Raw genomic sequence first — 15,919 nt, 5'->3', positions numbered from 1 at the left:
TGGAAGAGCCTATAACATTTGACTTTGTATCAAACATATATATATATATCTATATATATATTTTTTACCTAGAGAAATACAAAACATAAGCAATAAGCAACTTATTATTGTTTTTAAACATTGTAAACATTGCCCTTAAAGTCCTGGAACTGCCCATGAACACGGGCGCTCAGTGAGCCACCCACTCACCCAACTGAGTCGGTGGTCTACGCCTGCGCTGGGGCCTTTGAGAACGAGGGCTCTGAGGGTGCTGCACCGCCGCACAACCCCCACTGTCCTTTAACTCCACAGGAACGGAGTCAAGGTGAGAAGCAGCAGCTACAGGGATGTCCACAGCTGGATCTGATGAGGGAAAGCTGGAGCTGTCATCAGTGTTGGAGAAGAGCTGGGGCAGACCCAGTAGAGTGTCAGCAGGATCTACGTCGTCTGGGGGTGACACCTCCATTGGTGTCCAGCTCTGGGCTTGCTCCAGGGCCCAAGTATTGTCCAGTGGGTCCCGGCAGCGATAAGGCTTTAGCTGATCGTGGTGAACCACCTTTACTTTAGTCTTTGGCCCTTTCTGGATTCGATAAACCAGGTCGTCCAACTGACCCAGAACGAAGAATGGCCCTTCGTAAGATGGGAGGAACTTCCTCACTCTGTTCTTGAATTTTTTTGTTCCTTTGATGAGGTACCACACAGCATCACCAACGTTGTAATGTGTGCGGCAACAGTTCTTGTCATATTGTCTCTTTGCACGTTCCACAGACTCTCCGAGAGCATCTCTGGTGATTTGGTGCGCCAGCTCCAGTCGCTCTCGAAGGTGCTGGACATACTCAGGGGCTGAGGGAGCTGGTTCAGGGTCCGGCGGCAGGCCGGATACAAGGTCTACTGGCTCACTCACTTCCCGGCCAAACATCATGTAGTTCGGGGTGAAACCAGTTGAACTGTGCTTTGTTGCTCTGTAGGCCATGACAGCGTAGGGAATCATGAGGTCCCAATCCCAGTGGCAACGCTCGGCTGTCGTGGCCAGGATCTTTTGTAGAGTGGCATTGAACCTTTCAACTTGCCCATCGGACTGAGGACGGAAAGGTGTGGTGTGTGTTTTGTCGATCCCGAACAGCTTGCACATTTCCTGGAACACCTCAGACTCGAAGTTCCGGCCTTGGTCGCTGTGCAGTGTCTGCGGGGCTCCATAGCGACACACCCACTCGGAGGCGAGCACTTCAGCCACAGTTACAGCTTGTTCGTTAGGTAGGGGAAAAGCTTCGACCCATTTTGTAAAATAGTCCTGTATTACCAGCACATATCTGTTGTGGCGTTCAGTCTCATTCAGTGGCCCCATAATATCCAAAGCGATGCGCTCCATAGGCGCTCCGACTCGAACAGTGCCCATGGGGGCTTGTGGTGTCTTCCGTGGCCTGGCTTTTGATGCGCAGCTGGTGCAGGTGTTACACCACAGGGCGACGTCCTCCCTCATTCTGTACCAGAAGTATCGGGTTTGCAGCCGAGCTACCGTGCGCTCTACACCAAAATGTCCGCCAACTTGTCCCTCATGCATCTGTCTCATGATGTCTGGCCGGAAGGTGCGGGGCAGCACTACTTGTGGATAGAATTGGGTATCGTCCAGGCAGTAGAAGCGTCTAACTAGCACTCCGTCTCTGATGTAGAGGCGTTTCCACTGGCTCCAATATGTCTTTGTGGCTGGGCTGCATGGTGAGACTGTTACCCATGCAGGACGCTCTCCGCTGGTTTCCAACCAGGTTCTGATGGGTGCAATGTCTGCGTCGTCTTCCTGGGCTTGTCGCAGCTCCTCCAGGGACCAACCACCAAACAGTTAATTTTCTTTTGACTTAGTCAGGTATATTTTCTCGGGGGACTTTAAGTTGTTAGAGTCAGCTGGCAGGGCCTTGTCTACCCCCACTAGACTTGCTTCTGCGGGAGCTGGGTGTCTCTCTACCCCCACTGGACTCAGCATCGCCTGGTTGATGTCAGAGTCCAAATTGCACTGCACAGCCTGGTGACTGATGTTCAACTGAGGAGGAGATGGGCTGGGGAGCTTACAAGGACAGGACTGACGGCAGGGTCTCCGGGAGAGGCTGTCTGCGTTGCCGTGAAGCTGGCCAGGGCGATGGATGATCTCGAAGTTGTATTCGCCAAGTCTCTCGAGCCACCTGGCGAGCTGTCCCTCAGGCTCCTTCATCCTTGTTAGCCACCGAAGGCTGCTGTGGTCGGTGCGCACCGTGAAGCGCCGCCCTAGGAGATACTGGCGAAAGTGTGACGTGAAGTCGACCACGGCTAGCAGTTCTCGCCGTGTGGTACAGTAATTCTGTTCAGTTGTGGACAGCTTGCGGCTTCCATAGGCTAGCACACGTTCCACACCCTGCTGAACCTGCGAGAGAACAGAGCCGATACCGACGTCGCTGGCGTCTGTGTCTAGTATCATGTTGCCTTGGTCGAGTGGGTAGCCCAGGATTGGCGCGGTCGTTAGCAAGCCTTTAAGTTCATTAAATGCCGCCTGGCATTCCTCAGACCAGCGAAACTGGGCATGTTTCTTGGTCAGGGCATGGAGAGGTTCTGCAATGGAAGCAAAGTCTTTAACGAACCGCCGATAGTAAGATGCAAGGCCCACAAAGCGACGGACATCTTGGATTGATGTCGGTGTTGGCCAGTCCTGCACTTTCTGGACTTTGTTGGGGTCAGTGGCCACACCGCTCTCTGAAACGATGTGACCCAGGTAGGCTACTTGGCGGCGGAAGAGGCAGCACTTAGATGGTTTTAGCTTCAGTTTGGCCTGGTCGAGACGACTGAAAACCTGGCCCAGCCGCTGCAGCATCTGCGGAACGTCGCTGCCCAAAACGATGATGTCGTCCAGGTACACTAGGCAGGTCTCCCACTGCATTCCGGCCAGCACCCGGTCCATCAAGCGCTGGAATGTCGCCGGGGCATTACACAGTCCAAATGGCATGACATTCCATTCAAACAGTCCACTTTTGGTGCAGAATGCTGCTGCTTTGCGGGCTCTTGGGGTCAGTTCGACTTGCCAGTAGCCGGCCGCGAGGTCAAGGGTGCTGAACCACTTGGCATCAGAGAGGGTGTCCAGCGTGTCCTGGATGCGGGGCAGAGGATATGCATCTTTGATCGTGCAGTCATTCAGGCCTCTATAATCTATGCAGAGGCGGTACGTCCCATCTTTTTTCTTTACCATCACTATGGGAGATGCCCAACTGCTGTTGCTGCGGCGGGCCAGCCCCGCCCCCAGGCTCTGTTGTATCTGTTGGTCAGCATCCTGTTGTTTCTCCAACGCCATCCGGCGTGGTGGTTGCTTGACTGGGAGGCTTGGCATGGTTACGATGTCATGCTGAACCAGGCTGGTCCTGCCGAGGTCAGTGGGTCCTGTGGAGAACACATTCTCATAGGTGCACAGCAGCTGAGCTAGCCGCAGCTGCTCCTCTTGGTTAAGCTCAGTAGAGCTCTGGGCATAGAGCTCCTGTAGGTGCTGGGGGACCGGAGGGCGGCTGCTGACAGTCTGTTCAGGCTGGTTGTGGGCAACCGCGTTCGTAGGCTGCAGAACCTCTACCGGCTGGAGGAGTCCCACGATGGCCCCCTTTTTAATGGTTACGGCACTGTTGCCTGGATTGAAGATGCGGAGGGGCATGGTCATATGGGGCTGAACTTCCACTAAAACTCGGGCCACTAACAGTCTGTGTTTTTCAACAAAGCCTTTGGTGGGGCTCAGCATCAATCCCCCTTCAACTGGATCTTTAAGGTGGATGTTGCCTCTTACCACAAACTCCTGCCCAGCCTCCAGCACCACCGTCCGGGCCACTCTCACTGAGTGCGCCGTTGGTTTGTTTTTGGAATCGAAATACGGCACCTCTTCTCCAAACAGCACAATCCGTTGATTCCTAAAATCAAGACGTGCCTGGGCCTGGCTCAGGAATGGATGGCCCAGCAGGGCTTCGTCACCAGCTATATCAGCAACCAGGAAGAGGACGCTCACCTGACGGTTGTTGATCTGGACAGGGATGTGAGCTTCGCCGAGCACGGGTATGTCACCAGGCCCAACACCGATCAGAGTCTCTACGATGGATGACTGAAGTGGAGGCCTGACATCTGGATGAATGCCGTTGTAATGACACAGAGGAAAAACACTTTTCCGAGCCCCACTGTCCAAAACAGCGCACACTTCTAGCTCGTACACAATCATGTGAATGTTCATTTCTTGACCCTGGGCCTTAAGGTGAAGCACAGCTGACCTTGAGCTTTGAGGGGACATGGTTGAAGTTAGAGCCCTAGTTGCATTTCTTGGTGAGGGGCAATTTCTCTTCATGTGACCCAAGCCTGAACAGTTGTGACACCGAATCTCATCCCATTTAATGTCTCTGGGGCTTTTACCTCTATATGGTGTGTGACTGTGGCTGGAAGACGCAGGTTTAAAGATGGCTGATGGGGGCGCTGTAGCCGTCTTTAATTCCTCTTCGTCGGTTCCCTCTCTGATCACCATAGCACGGGGCCTGCGCTCAGCTATGTCACGGGCTCCTGAGTGCATGAGACCGGCGACATATGATGCTGCTCGCTTTGTGGTTTCATAGCGATGGGCAATGTCAAAGGCTTGGGCTAATGTTTGTGGGCGCTGCTCTAAAAGCTTTTGTACAATTTCTGCATCCCCTAGAGCATTAGTAAAGACTTCAACTCCTATGGCGTCCTGTTCGGCATCAGCCCTGTTGCTGTAGGCTACTGACACTCTCCCGTAGATGTCATCTCGCAAAACATGGAGAGCCTCACCCGGTTTGCGGACACGCTGTCTCAGCTCGATAGCTACTGCAGCTGCATGCTGCGAGGAAGGGCCGTATGCAGTTTCTATCTCCTCCACCAGGCGGACGTAGTCCCACTGGGTGGACCGGGGATTTCTGTGGATGATGGCCCCGGCTGCACCCACCATGCAGAACTTCAACTGGACAGCCATTGTCTTTGCGGACCAGTAGTTAGCTTTAGCACAACTCTCAAACCTGTGCAGGAACTCTGTCCAGGGTGTGGTGCCATCATACTGTCCGGGTCTCAAAGTGGGGACTCTTTCTCGATGATCATAGTCATCCTCACTCTCAGAGGAGGGCTGATGTGACTTTGGTTGCTCACCTTTGCGAAAAGAGCTCTTGAACTTCATAGTCCGACTGTGCCCTGGCTGCGGCGAATGTCCATAGTTAATATCCTTTGATGAAGAAGGGCAGGTGGTGCACAGGCATGTGGGGGCTGGGGGGCAAACGATCTTGGGGGTGCTGTGGATGTAACTCCCCTGGTCCGAAGAAAAGGGATTTGAATGTGGCGTTGCAATAGCAGCAGGTTGTGGAATAAAGTCACTTGGTCTGTTGGCCGCACCGCATTGAAAACGGTAGCTGTCCTCTTCGGAATTAATGAAGGGGTTCCAGCTTGAGAACTTGGGTTGAATGAGCTCACATGGTGCCGCCGCATGCTTCATTCTAATAGGCTCCACTTCACGGTGGAACACGTTAGAAAGTCCATAATAACTTGTATTTCCTTCACTCATATTGTCTATGGTTTCTTCCACATCACCGTCGTTTATCGTTACGAACGGGTTGGACTTTGAGTAGCCGAGATTGCACGGGCTACGACGGTTAGCGTCCGCCATTTTAGCTTAGCTGAATCAGGTAAACAATGCTTCCCGCTTATTCTTTTGTCTCTTCTTACTTCTCCGGTTTATTTCACCGTTCATTCTTTGCTCACCACTGCGTTTCCGTTTGCGTGAGAGGGTCCCTTCGTGGTCGCCAATGTTACACCTTTCCTGTTTCTTGGCTCTCAGACCGTAGTCCGGGAGCACAGGGGAGACGTTCCCTCCAGGGCCGATGTCCTTTCGGGGGTAACACCCTTCACTATAACCGGCAGTGGGTCTGTTTATAGGTCGGAAGACACGGGCACGGATTCTCGGCGTTTGGTACTTTATTCAACAGTACAATACACGTAACTCGGAAACACAACCGGTCTTGTTTAATTCCTCCTAGACTGACACTCGCTCAATCGCTCGTTCACTCATTCGTCGACTCATTCGCTGACGTCACTCACACACACACACACACACACACACACACACACACACACACACACACACACACACACACACACACACACACACACACACACACACACACACACACACACATTCTCGCGCACACACATTCTCGCGCACACACATACGCCACTCTCGTAACACTAGTCTTTACATCTTTGCAGTGACTGAATGTTGATGATAAAACGGATTGTTTTGCATAAGATGAGTGTGTGCGACTGTGCGTGTGTCCTTTTCGGCTTCGGCATACTGCATGGTTATGAAGGCCTTGTGGTTAGTTGTGGTCTTGGTGAAGCAGCCTAGCCTTGGAGTTGGATAAGTTGAAGCGATTGTGTAGTAGGCTACGGGCTAGCGAGAGTGAGAGCACCCCCGCCGTGGGGATGTTTGGCTTGTTGTGGGCTGTCTTTCAGCATCCGCCGGGTTGGACGGTGTGCTTTGTATATGTGTTCAATGTACATCTGTCTGGTCGTATTTGCGGTAGATTGATGGTTGAATAATGTCACACCACGATCGGAAGTTGCAGGCACTCATTTTAGGGCTGCAACTGTTCAGTTGGCCTTGCAACACATATTAAGATATCAAGGAGACTCGTAGAGACGTGACTGCATGGTATGAACTCCGTTCTTTTAATGGCCTCCCCCCACTCGTTGCCTAGGTTACATGTATACAGAACGTTCCAACGTATTACCGTATTACCTCTAATACTACATCCCCCTTTCTGACTTAAGGATGCTGTCTTAGAAAATGCATAACAAAACAATAAAACTCCTGTTAATAAAACATTAATTAATTCTTTCACTCCTCTTGAGAGTTAAACTAAACACTTGCATCTTTTCAAGCAAACAGGTTTTTAAACTAAGACTGTTTTATGTTAATCTCAAACTTTTAACCTTTATGTCAGTCTTACTGGAACTATGAAATCATGTCAAATGTAAACAGTTGCATTTTCAATTTCAACAAATAGATACTCTAACAAGCATCAACAACATTTACAACATTTGCACATCACTTTCTCTTTTCTCTTCAGTCATGGACTTAGTCTTTTAGGTACAGTCATAGTCTTTTAGGTACACTGGTGGTACTCTCACTCTGGAAGGGACAGGTCCTTCTTTTACTGGTGTCTGCTGCCCCGAGTCACAAGGATTTGCAGGTGTGACAGGTGTGTTCACCGCAGTGGATGCACCATCCTCAGGTAAGTCGGTGCGTGTTGCTGGTGCAATAGGGGTGGGCGAGAGATGGTACCTGTTTCTTCGCAACGTGCCCCTAGGTGTCTCCACATTGTAGGATCTTGGAGTGCCTGCATTTGACACCACTGTGCCTCTCTCAAGGATGTCCTTGACCCACACATGGTCACCTTGTCGGAGGAGTGGCAGGTTTCGAGCTCTGTGACGACGGTCGTAGTTCAGTTTCTGCTTCTGTCTGTATGCTTGTTCAATTATTTTTAGACTGTTCATGTCTGTCCAGCCCGGGTTAAGCTGAGATGGGATGACAGGGACAGGTGTTCTAATGTTTCTGCCCATGAGGAGCTCTGCTGGACTGTGTCCGTTCGCCAGAGGAGCGGCCCGGTAGGCCATGAGGCCAAGGTAAGGGTCACTGGATTTCTTCAGGATACCCTTGATTGTCCTAACGGCCCGCTCGGCCTCACCGTTGCTTTGTGGGAAGTGGGGGCTGGATGTGACATGACTGAAACCCCACTCTCGTGCAAACTTCCTGAAGTACTCGGATGCAAATTGTGGCCCATTGTATGAGCGCACCACATCTGGTATGCCATGACGTGCAAATATGGATTTGAAGTGCTCCACCACCGCCTCAGATGTTGTATAAGTGAGTTTGGCTACTTCAAAGAATCTGGAAAAATAGTCTACAATGACCAGATAGTGCTTATTATTTTCTGTCTGAAATAGATCTGCCCCCACAGTGGACCATGGTCTTGCTGGGAACTCAGTGGGTTGCAGTGTTTCTCTAAAGTTGGTTCTCTCCCGACTGCATACATCACAGTTCTCTATCAGTTGTGTCAGGTCTTTGCTAAGGCCTGGCCACCACACAGATTGCTTGGCCCTCTCTCTGCATTTAGTGAGTCCCAGGTGGCCCTCATGCAGTTTGTTCAGCATCTCTGCTCTAAGTGACACTGGAATTACTATTCTACAGCCGTAAAGTAGCAAACCCTCATTAACTGTTAGCTCACCTGAGAACGGCAGGTAGGGACGGAATGCTGTTTGTATGGAGAATTTATCAGGCCAGCCCTCCTTGCAGTATCTCTTCAGTGTGTGGGATACAGTGTCTTTGTCCTGATGTGTTTCTATTTCTTTAAGTCTTTTGTCTGTAGCTGGCAGGTTTGCCATCACAGAGTCCACGTACAGGCTCACCTCTTCTTCCTGTAAGCCCTCCGCTGTGTTCTCGATTGGCGCTCTGGAGAGCACGTCAGCGGTGGCGATGTCCTTGCCTGGCACATGTGAGATGGTGTAAGAGAACCTCATCAGCCGCATACGTAGACGCTGTATGCGAGGTGGCAGTTCATCCAGACTCTTTGAGCCTAGCAGGGGAACCAAAGGCTTGTGATCTGTCTCTACGTGGAAGTCCTTTCCTATAAGGAACTCTGCAAATCTCTCACAGGCCCATGTTGTGGCTAAAGCTTCTTTTTCGATTTGAGCATACCGCTGTTCCGTGTTGCTCAGGGCTCTCGAAGCATATGCCACCGGCTTCCAGTCTTTTCCATTTCGTCGCTGGAGGAGAACAGCACCCATGCCGTATGAAGATGAATCTGCTGAGACAAGTGTGTCTGCATTTGGGTCATACAAGGCAAGACCCGGCGGTGTTGTAAGCTCAGCCTTAATCTGTTCAAAGGCTTGCTGCTGTTGTGGACCCCAGGCCCACATGTTTGATTTCCTCAATAGATCTCTGAGAGGGCGCTTTTTCTCCGCCAGGTGAGGCAGGAATTTTCCCAGATGATTGGTCATTCCCAAGAAGCGCCTCACCTCACTGACGTTACTGGGCTCTGCCATGGCTTTCACAGCGCCCACCTTGTCAGGGTCTGCACTGACTCCAGTGGCGTCGATAAGTTGTCCCAGGAACTTTATCCTGCTCTTTGAGAAGTCACATTTGTCATTGAGTGTCACCCCTGCCTCCTGCAGACGTGTCAATGTCTTCCTTAGCCTCTCATCATGCTCACTCTGCGTGGCACCCCATATGAGCACATCGTCCATCTGACATACAACACCTTCCAGGCCCTCCAGGATACGAGACATGCGTTTTTGGAAGTGCTCTGGAGCGGACGAAATTCCAAAACAGAGACGGTTGTAGCAGTACCGCCCAAATGGTGTTATGAAGGTGGTGAGAAGAGAGGATTCTTCGGACAGCGGAATCTGCCAGAATCCAGCATTGGCATCGAGTTTAGAAAAGATCTTGGCTCCTGCAAGCTGTCCTAAAGTGTGCTCAACAGATGGTAGCGGATGCTTCTCCCTCATCACTGACCTGTTCAGCTCCGTGAGGTCGGTGCAAATCCTGACTCTGCCAGAGCTCTTGGGCACCACAACCATGGGTGCACACCATGCTGTAGGCTCCTCCACCTTTGAAATCACTCCTTGCTGCTCCATGCGAGTGAGCTCTTCTCTCACCTTTGGCATGAGTGGGAGGGATATGCGTCGCGGGGTCGAGAGAGAAAAGGGCTTTGCTCCAGGCTTCAGCACAATGGTGTACTCTCCCTCCATTTTCCCTAGTCCAGAGAAAAGATTTGGAAACTCTCTTTTCACAGTCTCTTTAGTATCCAGGCCTATGTTATTCACACGAGCAACCAGTTGAAGTGTCATGGCGGCTAGTCCACCCAGGAGTGGCGTACGTAGCCCATCAACAACATAAACTTCCTCTTGTGTGCTTTTGTTACCCTTACTGAGAGTAGCTGTACATTTTCCATTCACCTTTAATGCTGTCCCTCCTGGTCCATAAAGAGTCTTTGTGGCTCTGGAAAGTTTGCTGAACTGGCCCTGGGTGTACAACTTTGCTGGGATTGCAGTGACATCTGCTCCAGTGTCTATCTTAAACACTGATTTTTGATTGTCCACCCTAACCTCTGTCATCCATGGGCAGGCACCTGTGGACTCCACAGAGCCCAAGAACGCGACGTCCTCATCGCTGTATTCCTCATCGCTGTCTTCCTCAGTCACTGCAGCTGCATGAACTCCCGGTTTCTTTTTAGCTTGGCAGACTCTAGCATAATGTCCTTTCTTTCGGCACTGGTTACACACAGCCTCTCTAGCTGGACACTGCTGCGGATGATGCCCTCGTGTGTCCCCGCATCTGTTACATTGTGTTTGTCTTTCCAGTGTCTTTTTATGAAATGTCTGCCTATCTCGCTGCATGCTTTGCTTTGAGCCGCTGCGCTGCCACGATTGCATACTGTCTAGCTGAGTGCTACTGGCTTCTGCTTTAAAGTTTGTTTTTAGCATTTCAAGTTGCTTCTTTACCTGCTCACTTTGTCGTGCCTTGTTAATTGCCTTCTCCAACGTCAGTTCAGGGTCCATCTGCAACTGTTCTGAAAGGCGTTTATCCCTCAGGCCCACGACTAGACGATCTCTCACCATTTCGTCGTGTAGAGCACCGTATCCGCAGTACTCAGCAAGGCAATGCAGCGCGGTGTGGAAGCTGTCTGCTGACTCGCCGACCTCTTGTTGCCTCTGGTTGAACTTAGCCCGTTCGAATATAATGTTCCTGCGCGTTACAAAATGTGCGTCCAGCTTATTTTTCACGGTACCATAGTCTCCCGCCTCTTCTGCGTTTAAATGTAGAGAAACTACAATGTCCTCTGCTTGTTCTCCCATTGTGTAAATCAACGCATTGACCTGATTTTCCTCGTCCTGAGCGTCCATTCCAGACGCGATGCGAAATCTGTCGAATCGTTTTATCCATTTCGTCCACTCTTCTGCCTTGAACGAAAACGGCTCCGGAGGCTTAACTTGGTACTGAGCCATCGTTGCTCCCGCCGTCAAGCTGCTAACGCTAACTCACTGACTGGCTTATCTAACCTAACTCAGCGAATACCACTAACACTTTGCAGCTCACTGTCTTCACTTCTGACACCATGTTCAGTTGGCCTTGCAACACATATTAAGATATCAAGGAGACTCGTAGAGACGTGACTGCATGGTATGAACTCCGTTCTTTTAATGGCCTCCCCCCACTCGTTGCCTAGGTTACATGTATACAGAACGTTCCAACGTATTACCGTATTACCTCTAATACTACAGCAACAACGAATCGATAAAATCTATAAAAATCGATTACTAAATGCGTTGGCAACGAATTTGGTCGTCGATTCGTTGTGTCGCACGATTAATAAGTTACTCATAGGCGCAGCACTGTTTACAGCCAGCCGCCGACAGGTTGGTTCACGGTTCATGCACGCCCACAGCGAGCTTTAGTGTGCCTACATAAAAGTGTTGGACCTTCACTGTCTTTGGGTTAAAAAAACTCCTTCAACTCAGTATCCGTCTAGTCCAACCGAAAACTTTGTCAGCTGCTGCTGCTGTAGACGTTGTGCAGACGGGCTCGGAGTCGGCACCGCGTGCATCAACAATCATTCAAAGCAGCGGTAGTAATCACGCAACCGGACGGTGTAGAAAGTCCCGTCAGTTAAAAATAGTAATGCCGTTTTTAAATCCGTGTTAAAATCGGCAGGATATAGCTAGTTAGCTTAAAAACTAACCAATGGTCACAAACAATGTCAAATGTGATGTGTTCAGGTCGGCTCAGTAATATGATTGATGCGTTCAAATGCAACAGAAAAATAATAATAATAATAATTGAGATTTTGGTGAAAACTTGTTTTCCCAGTAATATAAAATAGATAGTAAAGATAGAATTATGACCTGTTTAATGTCCTATCTTGAACTATCATCTTATCAGCAATTAAAGCAATATTACAAGTTCTATTTCAAGGAGTCTCGAAAATGGTATCAATAGAGTGGCGAAGTCACACCCCTTCCGGTAGGGCTCATGGGACCTATGAGATCGAAAAATATGAATGGGTGTCAATGGAGAGAAAATAATTATTTTCTGGTCCCGGTCTTTATATGCCCTGGATTACACATATGTTGTTTGTGGATTTAAAGGATAATTTTTCATGCAAAGAGTTCGACCGTTTATTGTGCAATTGTTCAGATAAAGGCTGTAGAGAAAACACAACGAGAAAGACTACACGGCTCGTATGTGACGTCACGCTCCCTGCGACTGGCGTGGAGAAGACCGACAATCTTCCCATCGGCATAACTGAAACTCTGCACGTGCCCCGATTTATAATGGTTTTAACCTCTTTCGATGCTTTTATCCTCCCCTTGGAAAAAGCGGTGAAGTGGGGCAGAGAGATCGCCATCTCTGTGCCGAGTTCCAAGGGCGGGTGTGTTGACGTATATCATATGCGTCGAGAGCAGCGAAGAGCTGTAGTTCACAAAGCGGCCTCACATAAAACCTAAAATTATCAAACTTCTTCACGAACATTTTTAGTTTTCTTTGCATGAAAAATTATCCTTTAAATCCACAAACAACATATGTGTAATCCAGGGCATATAAAGACTGGGACCAGAAAATAATTATTTTCTCTCCATTGACACCCATTCATATTTTTCGATCTCATAGGTCCCATGAGCCCTACCGGAAGGGGCGTGACTTTGCCACTCTATAGGTTCGACCGGTTAACCATGGACATCCCTTATATACATATAAGAGTATATCATACATTGTATGTTTTTTTTTGTGTTATCCCAGTTATGTTTTTTTAATTTTTTTATTATTTAATATGACTTTTAATAGTTCTGGGACGTTGGAGCAATAACCTGGTGTTTTTACACTTCAGTCTGCACTGTGAATTTGAAGTAATGTTCAGTTTTTGAATAAAGATGCGGCAATTCCAAATGTTTCTTTTTTTTTATCCGATTCATCGATTCATCGAAAAAATAATCAACAGATTAATCGATTATTAAAATAATCGTTGCAGCCGAGTCTCATTTGCAAGTGCACTGATTGCTGTCCGATAGGCTAAGTTAGCCCATAGCTAGCATTATGCCTTCTATTTCTAGATCTTCTGATAAGTTTACCGGTACTTACGACATAATCGCTGTCACTAGATATAAAGAAAACCTTGACTTTCACTCAATGCTATTCACTGACATTAAAAATAAATAAAAGTGTCGTTATTGTATGCACTGCTGTTCATTGACTAGCTCCAGCGCTCGTTGCTGGTTGCTAAATGATAGCAACTCTCCACTCATTCTTCTCTGACCATGCATTTAATTGGCTTTGACCGACCATCAGTTCTCGGCAGGACTTTGGGAACGACTTGGTAGTGTGGAAGCGCTTCCGCTTCCGCTTTTTAATACTGCGTGTCCGCTTGTAAACACATGTGCGCTTATGAATAAAACATGGCAGCAATCAAGCTGATCGATATTTATTTGACTTTTGTCTGTTATGAATGCGGTAATGTCTCCTTCGCATGGAGCCTCTTTGGGGAAGTCACAAAAGCTTTGTTGTGGTTGATCGAATTGTCTTTATTAAAGGCACCCAGTGCAACTTTCGAGGCTTAAAAATAAACATTCAATTTCTAGTCTTTTTTACACGTAGTAAGTTTCAATAACTCCATACCATTACATACCGACATTCAAGCAGCAAAGATGAGACGTCGTTGTGTGGTGAGAACTGATAGAAAATCGATAACAACAATGCCGCCATTTTCTTTATTTTTTGTAACCTACAATAAATAAAGCAGGCTTCCAGTCAATGGAAAAATGGCTTCTCCCCACCGGCGATTGTTGTTGTTTACGATTTTCTATCAGTTCTCACCACACAACGACGTCTCATCTTTGCTCCTTGAATGTCGATATGTAATGGTATGGAGTTATTGAAACTTACTACGTGTAAAAAAGACTAGAAATTGAATGTTTATTTTTCATTGAATGTTTACATAAAGTTGCACTGGGTGCCTTTAAAAGGAAAATCCATTCAATTTTTATAAAACGAAGTGAAATTGTCTGAGAACTTAATTCATGCATCACATTTACAGTACGGTTGATTACTATTATGCAGGGGGAAAAAAGACAAAGAAAGAGATGATAAACGTGTATTTATTTGGATATATTATTTAACTGATCTGATTCATTCATTCATATATGCCTCCAATCTACCAGTGCTTTGAACACATAAGTATATCATATAAAATACAATTCAATACGTTCATTAAAAATTACAAACATTGCAAATTATCGGTTGTGCATTAATTGTACAACATTGGATAGTGGCACTATCCCTTCCACCGGTAAACAAATGTTTGTGCGCCACCCTAAGGCGCACAAAAGCCTCCGTTTGCTGGGCTGACCCTAAAAAAAAACGATTCAACACAAACATAAATAGGTATACATAAATAATATAATCTTGTGAGCGAGTAAATTGACATTGGTGACAGTGGTGTTTAACACCAGCTACGTCCATGCAAAATATAGCAACGTATCATTAAGTTGCAAAAACGTTTGAAAAGTGGCACAGGTTTTTAGGCTTGATTATTTGCATTAACATGATGAATCTATAAAAAGCAATACGGCACAAAATATTTCTGAAAACTAATATAACTTCACGATCGTTTGAACGTGTACTGCTCTGCCATTTTCAAGAACCCGCCCAGTGAACGCAGAGGATTGTGGGTAGTTTTGGCTCGTCTTGGATGCAGCGATGCATCCTTGAAAAATCTCGGAATTCTCAAAAACAAAGGTCGCAAAAATGGCGCGGCTTTCGAGTGTCCTCAACATTGGAACAGTGCTTGTCGGCGTTCTATGACGTAGCGTCCTTAAAAGGGCGGCCGTTGAGCATGCTTCCTTGACATTGGGAAACAGCCTGAAGGCCGATATATGCTCTGTTTTAGACGTAACGTGTAAGCACGTAAGATACATAACCCCCCCTTGCGCGGTAAAATATCCCCCCTTAAGGCCGATATATGCTCTGTTTTAGACCTAACGCGTAAGCACGTAAGATACATAACCCCCCCTTGCGCGGTAAAATATCCCCCCTTACGTGCTTAAGTGCGTCGCCCAAAATTCCTGACTATGCGACTAAAACACTACGGCCCTACGCAGCTCGCAAAGACTGTGATTGGCCAGCTAACCACATCCTTTTCAATGCTTATCAGCTCCAGCTCCCTCAACTGTCTTCGACTCAACCTTAACATCGTTCAAAGTGCGGAAAAAGACCGCTAACCTAAACTTAGCTACTGCTACTCTCGTCGAAAATACTGGAAGTGCATAAATATAAACAAGCAAGCGATTTCCACTTCCACGCCCAGATTCGTTCGTTGCTCCCCCTACTGTTCTGGCGGAGAATCCCCTTGCAACACGCGCAATCCTTAAGGAACCTTAAAGGAACCGTAAATCAAAACTTGTCTCAAACAAGTCCCTTGTGTAAATTACGTGCTTACGTCTCTGCGTCTAAAACGACCCTAAATCGGCCTTGAGGCTACCTTCCACCACGTCTCCCCAACGTGACGTCATCGCCGATGGCGTTAGAAAACACCCGTTACTGCCAAAAACGACAAAAACTGGACTTTAACACTATTTGAGACATTTTATAAATGATACACATATTTTGAGTGCTTTATGTACCCATTAATCAAAACTTCCGGTTAACCTGCACGTAGGCCTTTAACTAGGGTCCTGAGACCGCTCACGGAGAAATCTCGCCCTCTGGTGGCTATTTTCCAATTTTACCTGAACTTCAATTCACCACTCAGTGGTTTGTATGGTTTGCCACAAATCATCATACTTACCTTAAACAACTATATAAATACAACATAAATGGTGAATCAGATGAAGGGTTCAGATGATT

General features: G+C 47.8%; 1 protein-coding gene across 1 annotated transcript in view; it reads left to right on the top strand.

Moving 5' to 3' along the window:
* Positions 1–15,919, top strand: part of itpr2 (inositol 1,4,5-trisphosphate receptor, type 2) — a 128,368-nt gene that overhangs the window by 7,191 nt on the left and 105,258 nt on the right. The gene's annotated exons all lie outside the window — the stretch shown is intronic.

This window comes from Gadus macrocephalus, chromosome 9, assembly GCF_031168955.1.
Source record: "Gadus macrocephalus chromosome 9, ASM3116895v1".
Classification (NCBI taxonomy): Eukaryota; Metazoa; Chordata; class Actinopteri; order Gadiformes; family Gadidae; genus Gadus; species Gadus macrocephalus.
Note: the sequence above shows the minus strand (reverse complement) of the source record. Positions and strands in the feature narration are given on the sequence as shown.